General features: G+C 39.2%; 1 protein-coding gene across 2 annotated transcripts in view; it reads right to left on the reverse strand.

The window, feature by feature from the left end:
• Window positions 1–21883, reverse strand: part of LOC136858229 (urea transporter 1) — a 340258-nt gene that overhangs the window by 277102 nt on the left and 41273 nt on the right. The gene's annotated exons all lie outside the window — the stretch shown is intronic.

Here is a 21883-nt window from a genome sequence, read left to right on the forward strand (position 1 = left end):
CCTTATTGGATTCCATGTGTTCCTTAATGGCACTGTCTAGACTGCTCATGAAATCAACTAATCCCAAGAACACTCCTGGATTTTCAGATACGGAAGACTCATCATGACCACGTAAAGCTAGTTCGAATGCCCCACAAAATTTTATACAGTCAATGATTTTAGACAAAATATACCTATTCTTCTCTATTTCTGCATTATGTCTCTGCAAATTGTCGTGATATGCCCTACTAAGTTGTGTTGCAATATTCACATTTCCTAGAGCACTTAGGTCCACTACATTATTGATGTGTTTTCTGTTCGACGAATGCTTCTTCATATACTCGTTCAAATGCCCCAGATCCTTCACACCTTTCGTACTCCAGATATCATTATTTCCAAATAAGACGCAAGGAAAACAAAACAAAGCATTTCTTATATCACAGCCACATATCCAACTGTTATTGTCGTAAACTTTACAGTTGAAATGCCTGATATAACTGGAATTTCGCCCTCTCGAAGACTTCTGAGTTAAATTTAAGACTGGAGTGGGACGACCTATTCTTTTTATGTTCACTTTTTCTTCTAATGTTCTCCTAGAAAATGGTTCTTTCATCAAACTGTCCACACTATTCATGCTGTATACTCACTTCCCAAATTGGATGATGGAAATATAAATCCTCACTAAGAATAATTTAATTTCACTTGATATACACTGTAGAGGATAAATAATTGGATAATTCTCCGTATGAACTTAAGCACCAACACAGTGATAGAAAAACACGCACCAACAATATAACCGCGAGATCAAACACCGCACAAAGCAACTGAAAGTGCTACCAACAGAATCATTGAGACCTCTTCTATTACCAGCATAAATACATTCTAATGCGGGATAACATTTAGGGTCAGTCCAAGATTCTTTTAATCACGTACGAATTCCTTATTTTTGACACAAAAGGAAGATGGATATTTTAATAAGCATTGGTTGGTTACCTTAATAACAACATTATGTTTGTGATAGATTGCCCCCAGTTACAGTTTGAGCCCAGACGATGCTACTCTCTGGTGGCAGAATCGCTTATCACGTTCAACATCACACGGCCGACTGGATACCTCACTGCGCTCCGCTAGCTAGAGCGACGCATCAAGTCGGCCGTGAACATCACGGTAGCAAGAGGCATCGAGCATTTCTACCCCCTTGCGGGAGAAAAAGTAACTATAGACGGGATCAGAGAAAGTTGATCCCGGTTGACGGTATACTCCACCGGCTACGGGGAGTGTTTCAAACTTGGCTGCGCCTGCGTATTGCTTCCTTCAGGCTACACGCCCGAGCTCATTTCTCGTGAGCACGAGCCAGGTTCCGCGGGAGAACGGCGCTAGTTGTTCGACAGATCTCGCCCTGATTTTCACAAAGCACAAATTCAAACTGTACTCAAAACAAAGAAAAGACACCAGAATAATTGTACTGAATATAATTAATTCCTTACACTTCCAAGCTACGTGCTGTAGCCCGGTAGCACGTATTGACCGGCCGCCACTGGACATATGGTTGTACAATTCATTCTGAAGATTATAAAGTGTTCTTCGAAAATGTTTAATAATGGTGTCGTCCTTAACAGTCTTTTTCGAAGAGAGTTCCTAACTACTGGTTTTAAAATCGACGAAAAGTGTTTTCCAAAATTCTACAATTTGCCTCATCTTCATACACAGGAGCAAAATTGCATATGCTTACAGTTTCTTGACAGACACTTTTTTAAAATGGTACTGCTATCACTAGTTTGAGTCCGTCGTTTCGGAGGTTTCCTAACTGCAGCGGTCACTTGTTTATGCTGAGGTAAGTCTTTGAATACTGAAGGTAGACTCTAGGATGGGTTTAAAGCAATTGTTGAGGAATTTGAAAATAGGTTTGTACTTTTAAAGGTCGTAAGGAATGGTAACGATCCACTATACTATAACAGAGAAGTAAAGACAAAAGAAGGAGGTGCAGGTTGGAAATAAATAGCAAAATGGGCGGTTATACAAATTTTAGTGAAACATGGAAGAGTAGCCTATATATAGGTACTTTAAGGCAGAAACCGGTTCAAACGCCAGAAGTATTGTCAGCAGTATGTAAATATTGTTGGTTCCAAGGATGTCCAGCTAGAGGTAGTGACTAATACTAAAGAAATATTAAAAGTTACCTATGGTAACAATGACATTTACAGTAAGATACAAAAGTTGAAAACTAGAAAAGCGGCTGGAATTGATAAGATTTCTGGGGATATACTAAAGACAATGGGTTGGGATATAGTACCATATCTGAAGTACTTATTTGATTATTGTTTGCATGGAGGAGCTATAAGAAACGAATAGAGAGTTGCTATAGTAGCCCCTGTGTATAAAGGAAAGGGTGATAGACATAAAGCTGAAAATTACAGGCCAGTCAGTTTGACATGCATTGCATGTAAGCTTTGGGAATTGATGGCTTAGATTGAATACGACGTATCTCACAAAGTTCTTCAAATCCATTATTTCCCTTAAGACTAGTTACGCCTCCCAGCCACACGTGGATATGCAGTCCATCAGAACAATGTTCGTTGTGTTCTTTTTTTCCTATGCCGGTGTGTGAAGGAAAATGAATCTTACCGTACCTCACTATAGGAAATTGTTTGCGTGACGTATTTACTAACTCCTAGAGTATAATTTTTATAAGGTTCATTTTCCTTTACTCGTAAGCATAGGAAAATAAACTCAGCGAACATTGTTCTGATGGACTGCATACTCAAATGTGGCTGGAAGGCGTGACCAGTCTTAAGGGAAATAATGGATAGGAAGAACTTTGGAATTTAGGCCATCGGAATGCATTATTTCTGATTATATTAGACATGTTTGTGAAATTAACAACTGGTTTGATAGAAGGCAGTTTGGGTTTAGGAAATATTATTCCACTGAAGTTCAAATTGTAGGGTTCCAGCAAGATATAGCAGATATCTTGGATTCTGGAGGTCAAATGAACTGTATCGCGATTGACCTATCTACGGCATTTGATAGGGTAGATCATAGAAGACTACTGGAAAAAATGAGTGCAAATGGACTAGAAAAATGAGTGACTGAATGGGTAGCTATATTTCTAAAAAATAGAACTCAGAGAATTAGAGTAGGCGAAGCTTTATCTGTCCCTGTAATAATCAGAGGGGAATTCCTCAAGACAGTATTGTTGGACCTTTATGTTTTCTTATATATATCAATGATATGTGTAAAGAAGTTGATTTAGAGATAAGGCTGTTTGCAGATGATTTTATTCTATACAGAGTAATAAATAAGTTACAAGATTGTGAGCAACTGCAAAATGACCTCGATTATGTTGTGAGATGGACAGCAGGCAATGGTATGATGATAAACGGGGTTAAAAGTCAGGTTGTGAGTTTCAGAAATAGGAAAAGTCCTCTCAGTTTTAATTACTGCGTTGATGGGGTGAGAGTTCCTTTTCGAGATCATTGTAAGTACCTAGGTGTTAATATAAGGAAAGATCTTCATTGGGGTAATCACATAAATATGATTGTAAATAAAGGGTACAGAACTCTGCACATTGTTATGAGGGTATTTAGGGGTTGTAGCGTATGGGACCCTCACCGGATTACTTGATTCAAGAACTGGAAAATAATCCAAAGAAAAGCCGCTCGATTTGTTCTGAGTGGTTTCCGATTAAAAGAGTAGCGTTACAAAAATGTTGCAAAGTTTGGGCTGGGAAGACTTGGGAGAAAGGAGACGAGCTGCTCGACTAAGTGGTATGTTCCGAGCTGTCAATGGAGAGATGGCGTGGAATGACGTCAGTAGACGAATCTGTTTGACTGGTGTCTTTTAAAAGTAGGAAGATATGAAGATAAAGCTGGAACTCAAGAGGACAAATTGGTACTAATATTCGTTTATAGTAAAGGGAGTTAGGGATTGGAATAACTTACCAAGGGAGATGTTCAATAAATTTCCAATTTCTTTGTAATCATTTAAGAACTGGAGGCCAATTCGCTGGCCATTCAGTTAGATTCTACACAAATATTGTACTAAAATCGTTCCCACCCTTTTTATACAAGGCCTGGAAATACATGCAGTTCTGCGTTAAAATGATGCTCCATTAAGTTCCGCCAGTCACCATTAGGATCGCATTGTACCACCCTAACTTCAGAATTCGTGTATTTTTAACTCACTAATGAGATTGCAAATAATGTTTGTTTTAATGAGAATTTCGTGAAAATGGTTTCCTGCTGTGTTCGGCTTTGTACCTCTCGTGAGGGAAAGTATAAAGTAGGGCGTAAAACACACAATAACGAACTCACTCTTTCGTCCCAATTAACGGAGTCGCTAGCCTCTCTCGCTTGTAGGACGATTCCCATCACGAATTCCCAACTGTAAAGCAAACACGGTGCTGTAGTAAGCGGGAAACACGATACACGAAGCCGACGGACGATACACTCGCCAAATAAAACATCAAATAAATGCGCTTGCAAATGAGGTTGCGTAAATTGCGCAAGCACATAAGAATTTATCCTAGGGAAGAGTATTGACCGTACTGGAGGATATATTGGTCAAAAATAGGAAGAAGTTAAAATAAATCGGAAGACGTTGTAAATGGAAAATTTCCAGATAAATAGGAAGTATTAGCAGGTATGCATATCCTTCCATTTTTCACTAAAATTTGGATGAGTGATCCCCTCTTCTCCTGGTCTCCCTTAACTTACCCAATGCCTGCAGAACCCACTCCATCCTCCCTTTTCTCCCTCTCACTACTGTACCCGATGCATTTACTGGACGTATTAAAAATGGCGCCTACAGAAGGTAGAGGCCAGCCAAGGCAAAGAAATGTGTAATAGGATATCGATATTGATGTATGCTAGAAGGCCATGACTAACTTAAAGCTACCACTATGAAGGCGGGGTACAATGGTGTAGAATCGATAGAATTGTTTTTTAAAAAATAAGAAGGATCAAACAGATTATTATAAAAACTGACTTAAAAAATTGACGTGGTAAGGACAAGATATCCCGAACATCGCTCTCAAAAATAAGCAAGATTTGCAATATCTAACGTGAAATTTTAAGCTGAGAGGACGGAAATATTGAACGAAACGAAGAGATAAACGTTGAAATACCGTAAAATCCAGAAGTTTTGAAAAGTCCGTCCAAATACTTAGACGCAAAGTCGTTTGGAAACAAGAAGTTGATTGAGACGTGAGAGCTCGAGGTTGAGCTATATTTAGTGGAAATAATAGCAAGGACAGCCTAAATAAAGAAGCAATCACTATAAAATATATATATATACTACGCAGAACCATGATGAATTCATATTTTCCAGAATCGACGCATATTGTCTACTGTGTTCCTGAACAGATGATGGCTTGCTAAATCGGCATAGATCAACCTGGAGGGAGATGTAATCCTGGCTGTTAAAACCACCCGACCCGTGTGGAGGAGGTCACTCTACCTGAGATACCAGTGGTGGAGATCCTGCCCAGTTCCCAATCCTAGGCCTGCGACCAGACCGAAGAGCAACTAAGGCCCGAGATATTGAATGGCGAGCTAAGTAATAGTATTAAGTAGTATAATTTCTTATGTAGAGTATTACCAGTATATGCAATAGATCTGAATAGCCTAAGCGTGAGATAATTAAGTGTGCAGTGAATATAAGAAAGTGCAGTGTGAAATATTTAAGACGATATCTCGTGACAGAATGGTAACGTGTTTACTACATTATTTTATCCAAGGATGAAGGAATACGATTTAAAAATGTGACATAGTGTAACAGCTGTTTTCAAAGAATCCCGGTTAGTTGGAAAGATCCATGAGTGATGTAATACCAGTCAAACCCAGTTACGTCACAGAGGGATGCATGTTTGAATTGGTTAAGTTAAATTACCATACTCTTTGCTGTGTGAATATATTGAAAGAATAGATTCTGAATTTGGGGTTATATGTTGAATTGTATGACAAAATGCGTTTTGAGGAACGAATTATGTGCTATTGAAGAGATACGTATCGTTGTGTTTAATTAATATTGGAGGTTAAACGCGGTAATTATAGATGTTAAATGAATTAACTATGGGTTGAATTGAAGGTTAATGATGAAATAATGGAAGTATATATGGTATTTTAAATGATATATTGCGCAGATTAACAGGGAGTAAAACGTATATGATATATATAATGTGCGATGTAGGAGCACATGTAAAGCGACTACGGAATATAAGTATGCCCCAGGGAGGAACTATAGCAAGGTATGGGCAATAAAATTACGCATATTTTAATGAAGTGTGAAAGTGGTTTGACAATAATAACAACCGGTAAAAATGAAATGTCGTATGGCTTTTAGTGCCGGGATATCCCAGGACGGGTTCGGCTCGCCAGGTGCAGGTCTTTCTATTTGACACCCGTAGGCGACCTGCGCGTCGTGATGACGATGAAATGATGATGAAGACAACACATACACCCAGCCCCCGTGCCGTTGGAATTAACCAATTAAGGTTAAAATCCCCGACCCGGCCGGGAATCGAACCCGGTACCCTCCGAACCGAAGGCCAGTACGCTGACCGTTCAGCCAACGAGTCGGACATAACAACCGGTGATGGGTAAATGAATACATGATTGTATCATATTCTGAATGAATGGTAATTGCGTGGAAGATCAAACTTGTATGCAACTAGTATGATAATGTAGTGTTGAAATATCTTTATGTAGGCATTTGCACATCTATATATGAAAAATGCTTATTGGCTATATGTATACTGAACTGGAATACGTTACATAAGAAATTATCTAGCTAGAGTAGGGAAATTATTTGAGATTTACGTAGGATATCATCGATGTTTTGTTAATCTGAAATATTATTAGAGCGAATATTTAGTTAGGAGCCGCAATTTAAATGGCAATCGGACCGAGAAACTTAGTGCGTCATTCAATATTTCATTTTCTTCACTGTAGTCTGCACCAACGAACTCAGATAATTTTCAATGTAACTTAGGTCACTGATATTTGTATTCAGGACACTTTATTCAAATTCAGTTCATTTCCGCGATAACTTGAACAATGTTATGGTTGTATTTTTAATGAGGGTGTATAATTAACACCGTGAGTGATGGAATAACTTATTGATATACCGAATTTTGACCGTGGTCTGAAGACTTTGATGTAATATATACTTAAGTGACCAGATGTAAATTTTAATAGGAAGATGAAACAAAGCAACAATTCATTTCAGGAATACGCGACCCAGAATGTTAAGATATGTAAACTTAGTTTAGGAGTAAGGCAGCGCTGACCTAGAATATTTGATTCAGTAATTAAAATATTTATTTATCAGGTTGATAATTGGAAGATTATGAGCAATATTTGACATTAACCATTTCTTTCGCGAATCTTGATAGTTTAATAAATGTGTTTCTTGATTAATTTTTATATAATGGAATGAGTTTTCATTTATAATGGTAGTCAGTAGTTGTACTTAGTGAGTAATGTTCTCGTTATGCGGATATGTTTTTCGAAAGGTTGACTGAAGTTTATGTTCGCAAAATCCATTACTGAGCGTTGAATTACGTAATTCTGAACCGCGTATGATACCGTTACTTTCTCTTTGAACACACGTTAAACCAAAACATAGAAAAATTAACCATTTTTCTGGAGGCATGAATACCCTGAGATATGTAACTGACTAGTTGGGAAAATACTGTGGTCACCCTGACCCGTAGGGTGCACTACCCTGTTCCATTTCCCTCTTCCTATCCTCTACTCTACATATCCCTTTTCTCCTGTCCAGCCCCTCTGTAATACTTCCCGGAACTCCATCTTCCCTCTGCCGATCTACCTGCAGTGACTCATACATTCCTCATTTATACTTCTCCTGGGCCCACTGCCTGAGGAAAACCCTTGCCCTCGTTTTCCTTGACCATAAATTAGCCCACCTGTCTTGCACAATATTTCTCTCCTTCCTTTCCCTACCTACCGTATTCTGTAATCCTATACCTTGATTGAGATAGACCTATTTTCATTCCTGTCCTCCATTACAAGTCTAATTATCTCCCTCAAACTCACTATCTCTTCCCTCATCTTCCTCAGTTCCCACTGCAGTGGCCGTCAGTTTATGTACTTATCGTGTATTTATCGCTGCATACAATGCCAGAATGCGTACCCTTCATAACTGTTACACTGCGTCAAAATAGACCTCTGTAGCAATGGAGGAAATGAACGCCCTAGTCACTTGTTGACACGATTTACGGAATGGATAAGGTCCGTGGTTGATCACTCGCATACTCGGCACAGACATCAAGCTCCGTTTACCTGTATGCCTACGACACGTTAACTGTATGCCTACGACACGCTACTCGTCACACTATAAGGACAATGCTGATTCCTGCCTGTGATGCCCCTGCTAAGGTAGATGGAATTAAATTTCCATTACTGAACTGAACGTCAGCACTTGGCGACCAGACTATCTCTAGAGATCTCCTGGACAAAGAAATAACATCTAATACCAGCTCTTTTCAGGGCCAATCAACAAAAACTCTCGGCCCTGCCTTAAGAATCCTACCGTATTCTGTAATCCTATACCTTGATTGAGATAGACCTATTTTCATTCCTGTCCTCCATTACAAGTCTAATTATCTCCCTCAAACTCACTATCTCTTCCCTGAGAAACAGTGCCTGCACTAGTCTCGAGAAATCTCGAGACCCCGTCTCAGACTGCCCATCACTAATATTTATACCACGTCTGCTGACGTGGAACGTTCCTCTTCCGACGTACAAGTACTTAGTGAGCGAAGGTGCAGCTTCATTGATAAATTATTAACAGTTTCCGGACGAGCGCATTTAATAACATTGTTTTTTGGGTTTTTTCTTAGACAGCCTTTTGAATACATGTGTAAATTTGTGTCCTAATATGTAATGGTATTGGTATATAGTTTGTAATTCATATGTACATCTTAAATGTGCTAGCTCTAATTATTATATAGCCTAATATCAGTTTCACGGGAGTGCAGAGCATGCGAGATTATTTTTGTTACGTGTTTAACGTAAATGCAGTTTTCGTCGTCAGTGAGAAAGGAGAGGGCCGGTGACCTAGCCCTTAATTAAGGTACATGGTGGGAAAATATGAAATCACGGAAAACCATTTTAGGGGTGCCGATGGTGGAACTCGAACCCAACATTTCTCGAAACAGAGAATCGTGTCTCCATGGTTCGGATTCCACCGCGACTTATGTTCACAAGATTTAGAATCACGTAAACTACAAGCTCGCCTGTTTTTATTATTTGTTTCCATTATGATTTTTTCTTATGCTTGAGACGCTAAATTGCTAATACAGTCCAACATTCAGTGCTGAATATAGATTAAAATTCAAATATGTGTGCGTGTGTTTTTTGTAAATCCAAAAGTTTTACGAGTGCTGTCAAAACTTTTGTAAACATTTTGAAAGAATCCGAAAAATTTTCGTATATTTTCATATTGGAAGGAAATTCGTATTATGGTTCTACAGCTTTAAATTTTAAGACTAATAATAGAAATTCCGCTTAATGTTGCTGAAGACGATCAAAATAGGCCTACTATGAATGCTGTAAAATGTTAATTAATTTAAACATAAGGTGTGATTTGATTTTTCAAATTTCACTATTTATTTTCATCACATTCTGGTGGCTCTTTCGCGCCGTGTTACACACGGGCCTTGAACGCTGGTCCTGGGTTTTAACCTCATGACTGCATGTAAAATTTGTGCTGGATAAAGCAGAGGTCAGACAGGCTTAACGAGATCTCCGATGTCCCCATTTCATTCTAGTGACGCTCTATTTATTCATTAATCATCTCCTCGGAGGTGCATGACAAGCCTCCCCAGCCGACAAGTGGACATCCTAACGTACTTGGGCGTAACCATCGACATACCTGCTCAGGAACTCTCCCTGCACTATGCTACTCAGCAGTGTATCCTGCAGCTCATCCCTATGGTCTCCGCCGCCACGGAAGAAGAAAGGCAGCAAATTGCGGGCTACTTGAGCTGGGTCATCTACGTCATGGGGTGGGCCAGGTTCTTGCCCAAACATGCCATATCGGGCGAAGTGTACTGGATTTGGAAGCTATTGACGCCATAGCTCACGCCCCCCCCCTCCCGACGCCTCACCGTAGCAGGTCCGTTCATGGACGTCCTCTCGTATGCAACCCCAAGGTCGATCTCTGCCATTGCACCCAGTTTTCATCAAGGATGGGCACAGGCCTACGGAACATCAGCGCCTATCCATGCAGCTGAAACCATCGCCACCGTGATGGCTGCTTTATGGACCATCACCGATCTTCCACCAGTGTTCAGCCACCTCCACATCTTCACAGACAGCTCCGTCGCTTTGTGGACCCTTCATGTCCATGTACATGCTTCATGTACATTTGTATCTTTTGTCTATGTATGTAAAGTTAATAAAGGAAGCAACGGAGAAGAATATCCTCCTCTCGTGGCTGCCTATCTCCTCAGCTGATGTCCCGTCCCGAGAAGTATTGTACACATTACACGCATACCCAGATCTTCTAAAATAGGGGTGCGCTCCCAGGGACGGGACTTCAGTTTAGGTAGCCACAACTAACAACTGACGCAGAATCTTCGCGAAGCGACCACTTACTCAGCCCAGATGAGCAACGGCCTCGAGACCAACCTGAAAAGCGTTAGATGGACCGTCTGAGGGAGGATATGAGACCTGCTAGTGTTCGTCCTGCGGACACTGGAGAGCAGGTGAAATGCAAGAAGGCAAACCCCACATAGGATGGGAAGAATACTAGGAATAAGATGAGAAATCGACGACCTCTGCTGGTTTTGAATCCGCGACCTAAGGATCATCCTTAGTAGCGGACGCTCTAACACTAACCTAGTGAAGTACCGGGTTGAGTATGGAAGTCACAACTTACACCGAGGAAGTAGTGTGATATGGCAGAGTAAAACGGAGCGCCGAAATTTATACGCAGACTGCGTCAGCTTAATATGCCGCCACCTGGTGGTTGAGGCCTTTCAATTGTAATTTTACTTGAAATGTGTCACTAGGGTTAAATAAAGTGCAATGATTGACTAATTAGTTGATTTACTCCTCCTGGCATATTTTCGTACCCACTAGGACTGACTGTCGAAGCCCCCCCTCTCCCCAAAATGCTCCCTGGATCCACCTCTGACGCCAATTCACCATTTTGTACAGTCTCGTCACATTGACATTGATAGAAAAGTGTTTCTTTTTTGAAATAATGTTTCGAATTATGGTACGTAAAAGGTATATAGCAGGCGTGATTGCTTATACAATGTAATTACTGTCAGGGATTTCGAAAACTTACAACCTGCATAGGCTGTATCTATACACAATTTTTCGATGTGATAACTTCGGACTCCCAGTGAATAGGTACTGAGTTATAACGAGTAAACCCGCTCGCTTCTAATAACCGAGTTGAATTATGCAATAGTGGAATTATCCAAGACCTGGCATCTTGGAGCAGTGAAGATTCAAATACTCATGATTTCATTTTCGTATTGTACTCGAGCAGGCATCCTTTATGAAGATTCCTGAAGTCTCAGATATCCTCGTGTGTATTAAGTCAACAGCTCAATGGCTGACTGGATCCTCAAATAGCACCATCAAAGGTTATGCAGTTATAGGAAAACCACAAAAACCGATAGCGGCGCTAAAATGAGGAGTGATGTGGCTTGCCATTACTTTCCCATTGGACCAGAAAGTACAACTGCAGCATGACTGACCCTACGAGTGGTGGCTTCTCGTAACACTCAGACGCCTTAAAATGAAGTAGATATAAATATCGACTACGGACAAACGCATTGTGTATAACATAATCATCATTATGCTAGAGCCATGCAATCAAGTAAGTAAACTCTTGTCCTCTTCCCGAGGTGGTGCAGTTATTTTCAGGCACACCCCCTTTGACGGTCAGCTACATGTACCCTTTTAACTACATACCAGCCCTCCTGCCATTCTTAAATTTCTGGCAGTGCCGGGAATCGAACCCGTGCATCTAGGACTCAGCTAATAGTGCTAACCGTTATGCTACAAAGGAGGACATTCAATCAAGTAATATAGGTGCATACTTTTTTCATTGAGAATGATTACACACATCGGGACTAAAGAGCGGTATAATCCAATACGCTGTGGTCGTTGCAGCAAGGCAAATCTGTTTATTCACTGCATTTTACTTCTACTAGTGGTTTAGTCACACTTACACATCGAAAGTTTTCGGCGCCGCAAGGATGGGAAAGGGCGTGACTATACATTCGAGTCATACATAGTTCTTGTTCAGGCAATCACAATGTGTAAGGTGATGAGTACATGAAACAAGACGTAATGCATGCGAAGTACGGTGCTTGTACAAAGGACGATTTACTGCAAGAAGAATACAGGCTTCGGATACGTTTCGAAGGGTTGAAAGGCAGCTGCGAGAAACGATGTCCTTTGGAATGGGCCTGTTCGGGATGTTCAGGTGACGTCTGATGGCAAGGAAGCTGTGCATAATGCAATTCAGAACCACTCGTAACAGCTGAGACATACCGTATGATCTGTACATCAGTCAGGCGTCTGTACTGCGCATATTGCATTGCAGTAAATTGTGTACGTCGAATGTTATCATAATTACTATCGGTCTTAGTTATTGTGGGTCATTTAGGATTAAAATAAATGCGTAAATATATTTACTAGCACGAGGTTTGAACCTCCAAAGACACGACTCAACTTTGGACACGGAGAAGTCGATTGCAGCTGTTCTTATATCTTAACTAGCTGATGTACCCGTGCTTCGCTACGGGATTCTCAGAAAGACTGACTTTGTGGTTTTCCTAACTGAAATTCCATAGGTCATTACAAAAACGTAAGTATGAATGTAGCGATTAAAAGCAATGCTATCATATAAAATACTCGATCAAATGGAAAGCCGCACGTTTTATCACTTTTAACGAACCGTGCTGCGGTTAGATTGCGGTGCCAATCTAATAGTCCAAACTTCCAGAGCTGGGACGACCAGGCCGCAGATTGCCATGAACACTCATCTGCCATTATTCCGCTAAATATGCACACTGTTCATTCTAATCAGTGCCTCAGAGTAGGGATTGAATAGCCCGAATGCTATGATGATCCAGTGTATTACGTACCAGTAGTATCAGAAAATGTATAAACCAGGGGAATGGCATGCTAAAGAAGAAAGTTACCTAACTCCCCAGCTACTTCCCGTCAATATTCAGGCAGGCTGTTACACTCTGTACGACTGGGCGAGTTGACCGTGTGGTTAGCGGTGCGCAGCTGTGAGCTTGCATCCGAGAGATAGTGGATTCGAACCCCATTGTCGGCAGCGCTGAAGATGGTATTCCGTGGTTTCCCACTTTCACACCAGTCAAATGCTGGGTCTGTACCTTAATTAAGGCCTAAGGCACTCCTAGCCCTTTCATATCCCATCGTCGCCATAAAACCTATCTATGTCGGTGCGACGTAAATCAAATAAAAAAATACTCTGTACGCAGCAGTAACCCTATCTACCGGACATGAGGGGCAACAGAAGACACAAAGCACAGCACGACAAACAATGATCAATGTAATGTTATTATTGATCAATGTTATGATCTTTCTATATTGTAGGCCTTCACATTTAGTTTTCTTTCGACTCTGTGATTTGTGAAATATTTTATGCCGTAAACTGTAGTTTCTTATTCTCCGACTCTAGTTTCTTATTTTCATTAAATACTGTTTACCCATTTTCTCGTAACTCGGCGCTGATATGGGCTTAGTAACAAAAATCCAAGTTCATGAATATCTTTGTGATCATAGCCAGTACGGTAACAATGTATAAGACATGAATAATAGGAAATTTAATACTATATAACCTTAGTTATATAGCATTCATCGATTACACCTCTAATAAGAAATATTTGAGAATTACATTTTAGGCCTTCCCCTAAACTACCATTTCACTTAGCGTGAATAAAATAATTTACAGCCTAGACTATAGCGACTTATTTTCTGACTTTGCATACCGATTTTCATCAAGATAGGACTACTAATAACAACAATATTTGAGAATTAAATTTTAGGCCTTCCCCTAAACTACCATTTCGCTCAGCATGAGTAAAATGATTTATAGCCTAGATTGTAGAGGCTCATCCCCCGACTCCACATACCGATTTTCATTAAATTCTCTTTAACCGTTTTCTCGTGATGCGTGTACATACAGACAGACAGAAATTACGGAAAAGTAAAAAGTGCATTTTCTTGTTACTATGGACGTGACCGATACAGAAATACCATTATTTTCAGATTCTGAGCAATGTACAGACAAAACTCTTATTTTATATATATAGATTACATTTCAGGCCTTCCCCAAAACTACCATTTCATTCGGTGTGAATAGCATTATTGATAGCCTAGATTATAGCGACCTATTCCCCGACTTTGCATACCAATTTTCGTGAAGATACAACCACTAATAAAATAAATATTTGACAATTAAATTTTAGGCCTTCCCCTAAACTACCATTTTGCTCAGTGTGTATAGCCTATATTGTAGCGACTTATTTCCCATCTTTTTCTAGCGATTTTGATTAAGACACGACCACTAATAACATAAATATTTGAGAATTAAATTTCAGGCCTTCCCCTAAACTACCATTTCACTCGGCGTGATTAAAATAATTTATAGCCTAGATTGTAGCGGTTCATCACCCGACTTTACATTCCGATTTTCATAAAATTCTCTTCAGCCGTTTTCTCGTGATGCGTGTACATACATACATACATACATACAGAAATTACGGAAAAGTAAAAAAAAAGGATTTTCTTGTTACTGTGGACATGACCGATATAGAAATACTATTCTTTTCAAATTCTGAGCAATGTACAGACAAAACTCTTATTTTATATATATAGATTTGTTAAACGTAATCGTTCAGCACTAAGGCAGTATCTGAAAATCCCTAAAGTATAAAAACTCACCGAAAAATTGAGTTTCATTTACCCCCAGAAACTCTCTGTAAACCACGCTTGTGGTGTTGCCTTTTGGGGTTAAGATGACCATGTGACATAGAACTGTACATGTGAGAAACAGACTTTTCTCAAGTCGAAAACAAGTTTCTTTATTTTTAAAGGAGATTCCAAATACCTATTTCCACGTTTGTAACATCTCCAGTTTTTGAGATATACCGGTAAGTATCCTCATAAAAATAATTCAACATTTTTCACTTCTTTTCAACCCCGTTAAGTGCCTTTTCCGAAAACAAACCAAAATACATGTTCTGTATTTTTAAGGACTTTTCACGTCTGTGACATGTTAAGTATTTGATATAAACTGTAGATATACCGGTACTCACCTTAAAAATTCGCCCGCTTTTCCAATTCTTTTCATTCCCTTGAGTAGATTTTCCGAAAGAAAACTGCGTTTTTCTTTCTTTTTAAAGGAGATTCCAAATACAGGATTTCACGTCTGTAACATCTTCAGTTTTTGAGATATAAGTATCTCATAAAAAGAATTCAACTTCTTCAGTTCTTTCCACCCCTTTCCCTTAAGCGCACTTTCCGAAAACAAATATGCGTTTCATTATTTTTAAAGGAGATTCAAAATACTAACATTCACGCCTGTAACATCTTCAGTTTCTGAGATATAAGTATCCTCATAAAAAGAATTCAGCCCCTCCTTTAGTGATTTCCACTCCCCCCCCCCCCCCCCTTCCTTTAAGTATGTTTTCTGAAGATAAAAATACGCGTTTCTTTATTCTTGTCCATTTCACCCACTTTGGGGGATGATAGATCAATCAATGGTTAGTGAGTCGTGTTTTCCTGTGCCCCCAGTACTTTTTCATCCTTTCAGATCTTGTCTTCCCCTCTTTTTCATAAATTCTGTATAGTCGTTTGGGCTTCACTCCGTCCTAGAACCTCTTTATTTTATCTTTGGTTATTTTCTCGCGCATTCATCTACATGCCTCTCTTGTGTAATTTGGAACTCTCGTAGGTCCTTCTCAGTCTCCTTAAACCAGTTCGGCTTGGTTTCCTTATTGCGGATCTAGTCGAAGATTATTTTAGTTTTCCTTCTCGGGTCCATTCTTAGAAAGTGGTCATAGAAGTCAATCCTCGTTTTCCTTATTGTGTCGGAAATCCTTTCTGTTTTCCTATACATGGTTTCATTGCTGATGTGTGAAAGTTCGTTATTATGGAATTTGGACCTAGAATTTTTCGTAGTATTTTCCTTTCCTTGATCTCCAACTTTTCCATTGGACCATATGTAGTTATAGACAGTGTTTCTGCAGCATAAAGGGCTTCAGGCTTGACTACTGTATTATGTCTGATCTTGAATTCCAGGAGACGGATTTTTTATAGGTGTCTTTCGTAAGCTGGAAGGCTGTTTCTCTTTTGATTCGTCGAGATTCCGTTGCTTTCTTCTCAAGACCATTCCAGCTGATCCATTCACCAAGGCGACATGTAACATGTTAATTATTTGACATAAACTGTAGATATACCGACATTCATTTTAGAAATTCGCCCGCTTTTTCAATTCTTTTAACTCCCTTAACTGGATTTTCCGAAAGAAAAATGTGTTTCTTTTTTTAAAGGATATTCTAAATACAGGATTTCACGTCTTTGACATCTTCAGTTTCAATTCTTTTCATCCCTGAAGATCTCTATGTTTTGTTCCCCCACCTTGAAATGTTTTGGAGGATTCTTAATGTTGGTTATAATTTTGGTTTTTCCAAAGGCGATTTTGAGACCTATTTTCTCTGCTTGCTTCAGCAGTTCGATGGACTATTCCTTGGCTTCCTCCCACGTCTCAGTAAGTAAGGCCATGTTTTCTGCGAAAGCTAAACATTTGATCTTGATACCCTTGTTCATCGATCCCAATCGAATGCCACCACTGGTTGTCTTATCCCATTCCCTGACTACCTTCTCCAAGGCACAATTGAACAGTATGGGGGACAGTCCGTCAATTCTTCCATGAATTTGACTTTGGAAAATGTATTAGTGGGAACTTCCGTAATGAGGTTTGTTGTTTTGTTGTCTAGACCGAATTCTTTGAGTTCGGAAAGGAGATTTTCCCGGAAGTCAATAAAGGTGATGACATATGTTTTTATCCTAGATTTCTGCTATGCTATGAGATTTTTAAGGTTCAAGATTTGTTCTGGACAGGATCTCCCCTTTCTGAATCCCGCTTGATATTCTCCTAACTGATGATCTAACTATGGTTCTGTTCTATATTAAGTACGGCCTTTGAGAATATCTTATACGTAATATCCAGAAGTGATATGCCTTTATAGTTGTTGCGGTTCATTTTATCCCCCTTCTTGTGGATTGGGTGGGTAAGGGCCATCTTCCGTTCTTCTGCAATCCTTTCTTTGACACAGATTTCGTCAAAAACTTCTTGTAGGGATTCTACTGCTTTCTTGTTGGCATTCTTCCAAAGTTCGGCTGTGATTGGACTTTCTCCCGATGCTTTGTTGTTTTTAAGGCTCGAAATGATCTTTTCTAGTTCCACGAAGGTTGGCGGCTGTGAGTCGGAATTGGTATTTGTTGGGACGTTAAATGCCATTTTTCCGACTGGCGTTTCACAGTTCAGATTTTCAAGGCAGTCGGTTAGTATCCTGCAGTTATCAGTGTTGTTATATGCTATATTGTCGTTCTTATCCCGTAACTGTAGAGTCGGTGACTTGTACTTCGTTGTTCTCTGTTTAAAGATTTGTAGAGACTGCTTGTCTTGTTGATTTATGTTTGGTATTTTTATTGACCATCTTTCTGATATTCAAGAATTTTTGTCTATTGCTTTTCGTTCGTTGCGACTGCCATTTGTGCCATGCTTCCTTCGTTTCAATAGATAGGCTTATAATATTCTTCCGACCACCAAGCATGTTTTTTGACTTTTGTTATAGGGGACAATTATTCGGCTTTTGATAACAAGTTCCGTTTCATTTGATCCCTATCTTGTTTGTGTATATCTTTTGTCGCAAGATGGTATTCTTTTGAATGTAAGATTTTCTCCGGGTCATATCGTTTACCTGTGTGTTTAAGGACCTTCTCCCTCCTTCTGGGGATGATTTTGTTCTTTATCTTCGACATGTAATGGTCCGAGTCTAAATTATTAATATATCTCAAAAACTTAAAAGTTTGCAGACGTAAAACTGTGTATTTGAAATCTACTTCAAAAATAAACACGTATTTTTTTGTTTTTGGAAAAATCTATTAAGGGGGTAAAACAAGGTGAAAAAGGGGTTGAACATTATTCCAAATGCCAATGTTCACGTCTGTAACAGCTTTAGTTTTTTTAGATAAGTATCCGCATTCTAATAAATCAACTATTTTTTCATCAATTCCTTCTCCACCCTTAAGTAAAATTTTCCGAAAACAAAAAACGCGTGCTCCAAATACGAATTACCACGACTGTAATATCTTCAGTTTTTGAGATAAGTTATATGAATCCTCATAAAAAGAATTCAAATCTCCCCTCCCCCAACTGATTTTCCACCAAAAATACGTGTTTATTTTTAAAGGAGATTCCAAATGTCAAATTTTACGTCTGTAACATCTTTAATATTTTTAGATGTATCCTCATAAAAATGATTCAACTCATTTTTCAATTCTTCCATTTCTTTATTTTTAAAGGAGACTCTTCATACCAAAATTTACGTTTGTAACAAATAAGATCACTATCCTAATAAAAAAAATCAACCCCCTTTTTACACCCACTTACGTGTTTTTCCCAAAAACAAAAAATGCATGTTGCTTTAGTTTCAAACGAGATAAAATATACCAATTTTCATTTCTGTACCATCTTACGTTTTTGAGATGTTCTGTAGATATGCTCATTTTAAGAATTCACCCCCTTTTTCAGTTCCCCTTAAGTGGATTTAACGAAAACAGATTTTCTATGTTTTGTTTACTTTTAGTGAGATTCCAAATACCAATTTTCACGTCTGTAACATGTTACGTTCTTGAGGTATACTGTAGATATAGTTTTTTTTTTAATTCTCCCCCTTTATCACTCCTGTTCACCCCTTACTATTTGGAGTTTTTAGAAACATACCAATTTTCATGTCTGTAGCATTTTCAGTTTTTGGGATGTAAGGATCCTCAGAAAGATGTTCAACCCTTTTTTACGTTCTAATCCCCCCCCCTTAATGGGATTTTCCAAAAGCAAAAAATACGTGTTTCTTAATTTTTAAAGTAGATTTCAAATACACATTTTTACGTCTGTAAACTTTTAAGTCTTTGAGATATATAGTCATTTAAACAATTCACCCCTCACCCCTTTTCACACCCTCAGCAACGGAATATCCAAAATCCTCCCTTAGCGAGCACCTAGACTCTAATATAAATGTATCCCCAAAATTTCATTTCCTTACGTCCAGTAGTTTTGGCTTAGTGATGATGAGTCAGTCAGTCAGGACAAGTTATCTATATAAATAAAATCGTAACGACCGCGTGTCTGTACATTGGTTATTTTGGCGAAATTTCCGTAGTTATCCGTTTCAGTTGTAATAATGACCATCCGCATAATTTTTAGCTTTGGTGTCTGTTTGTCTGTAACTTGAAAACTACTGGATATATTTCTACCAAACTTCATATTTAGAATCCACCTGTCTTTGGATAGGTTTTTGGACCATTGTTTCTAAATCCCTGAATTGACTGCGGGTTTATACGAAACCGAAACCGTGATTTTGCACTCCCATGAAATATACACAACCGAACTTACTGAAAATGTACCCGCTTTAATGGAGATCAATTTCTAAACCTTTTTTCTCATATGCATCATTTCGATACGAGGATTATTACGTACTCTATAGCAGACTCCTTATCTATATAAATAAATTCGTAACGACCGCGTGTCTGTACATTGACCTTTTTTGGTTAAATTTTCGTACAAATATCTGTTTCAAGTGTAATAATGACATATTTGTTAGCTATAGTTTCCTGACAGTCGTCATTTTAACCCCCCCCCCCCCGCCTCTCAAAATCACGATTGATTCACAATCTGCCAGACGAACTAGAAAATTGAAGTTTGGGGAAGTTATATGTCTTAACCCTTAATCGACGGAAAGCTTCCAAGATTTTTAAATATTTCATTTTCATCCCCGAAAAATATCGGAATATTGAGGCAATTTTAATGACGGTGCAGACGTTCGTTGCGAGGTATTTCGCAACTAAACCGTAAGTCGTATCACAAAACGGATGACACAATCTCAGTTCAATTTGGATAATACCCACATTTTGCTCTTTGTGCACGTATAATTCGTAGTTCGAATCACTCATACGAACGGTAGAATCATCTAATTCTACACAAGCATGGCCCATACGTGAACCAAATTCTATGTTTGTAGCTGTCATATTAGTACCCAAAAGAAATGCACTGTGAGAAAACCTTACCCAAATTTCTACCTATTCAATGGTTCTAACCCAATTTCACCCATAATTATACGAGACAGGAGAAAATAGCTTAAGACCAGCCACTTAGACCGCTAAATGCGGCGTCTTATAGTACAATCCGTTTGCCGATATGATGTATCGTTTAACAGCAATTCATCTGTAAATGAAGGTTTGCAATACTGTAAACATGCATATACTTCGTATGTCGATCTATATATTCATTGAAGTCGATTTTTAGCGATGTAGAAAGTGTATGTTTGCCATTATAATTAATATTTTACATCGATAGTGATTCTCAGCAGGAGGGCGTCTGCTATGTAATCATTACTCCCCCCCCCCCCCCATGGACTTTGACTGGCAGTAGGAATGAGATTTGACTGCCAGAAGTCAAGGGAGCATGCAATTTTGTTCAAAACTCTCCTAACCGATTGTGTTTGGAGTAGGCAAGTGCGCCCTCCATTATAAACAAATTTACCCATCTAAAATGTGACTGGTATTAGGCATAGTGTTCTTGCTATTATAAAGGAAACTCACCAACTCGGTGTGACTGTCATTAAGAACAGGGGCCTGTCCTTATAATGATAACCACACAACTCAATCTTGACTGGTAGTAGGGAAGGTGCCTGATTTTATAATAAAAACTCCTCAACTGTAATATGTCTGGAAGCAGGAAAGGGCGCCTGCCATTGTAACGAAAACTCCCAATTGTGACCGCGCAGTAGGTAATGGAACCTCCAATTATAATGAAAGCTTTCTTACTCCATTGTGAATGGCAGTAGGCAAGTGCGCCTGCCATTATCACAACTCCGCAACTCGCATTGTACATTAGAAACAACGTATGAGAACCTCCACGTGCGGTTTCTGGATAACGCTAAGTGGCATGCGTATTAAAAAATCTCACTCACTGCATGTACAGTAATTTACTTCGATATTCGTATACAATGTAGAATATCGTAGCGAAGCACGGGTACCTTTGCTAGTTACATGTGTGTGTGTGTGTGTGTGTGTGTGTGTGAGAGAGAGAGAGAGAGAGAGAGAGAGAGAGAGATTTCAATCTCAATGCAGTTTCTGATCAACACGGAGCGTTTCCCTTTGTAGTTCTATGCATTCCTTCATTATTACCTCCTTACTATTGGTTTGTCAGCAACGAATACATTATGTTTCACGCCAAGTAAGTACCTACAAAAGAATCTATCGGATGACAGAGAACATGATTTTACGTTAGAAACTGCGGTTGCATGAATCCGAAGAAACGGGGTGGCTGAAGTGGAGATAACCTTTTCCGATTAATTGCTCCAGGAGGAAATACAGCAAATGCCTCAAAAGAAAAGCAAATTGCATTAAGTGTATGTATGTCTACTCCTTCGTCCCGTTTCTTGATATGGGGTGGAGGATAAGGTGAGATTAATTTATATGCACGTTTTACGACCGGACGCCCTTCCTGACGCCCTCAATTGCGGAGCTAATGAAGATTAAATTGAATGGTAGGAAGTGGAAGGAATCAGTTGTGGCCTATGAATAGAATTTGC

Source organism: Anabrus simplex, chromosome 1 (assembly GCF_040414725.1).
Source record: "Anabrus simplex isolate iqAnaSimp1 chromosome 1, ASM4041472v1, whole genome shotgun sequence".
Taxonomy (NCBI): domain Eukaryota; kingdom Metazoa; phylum Arthropoda; class Insecta; order Orthoptera; family Tettigoniidae; genus Anabrus; species Anabrus simplex.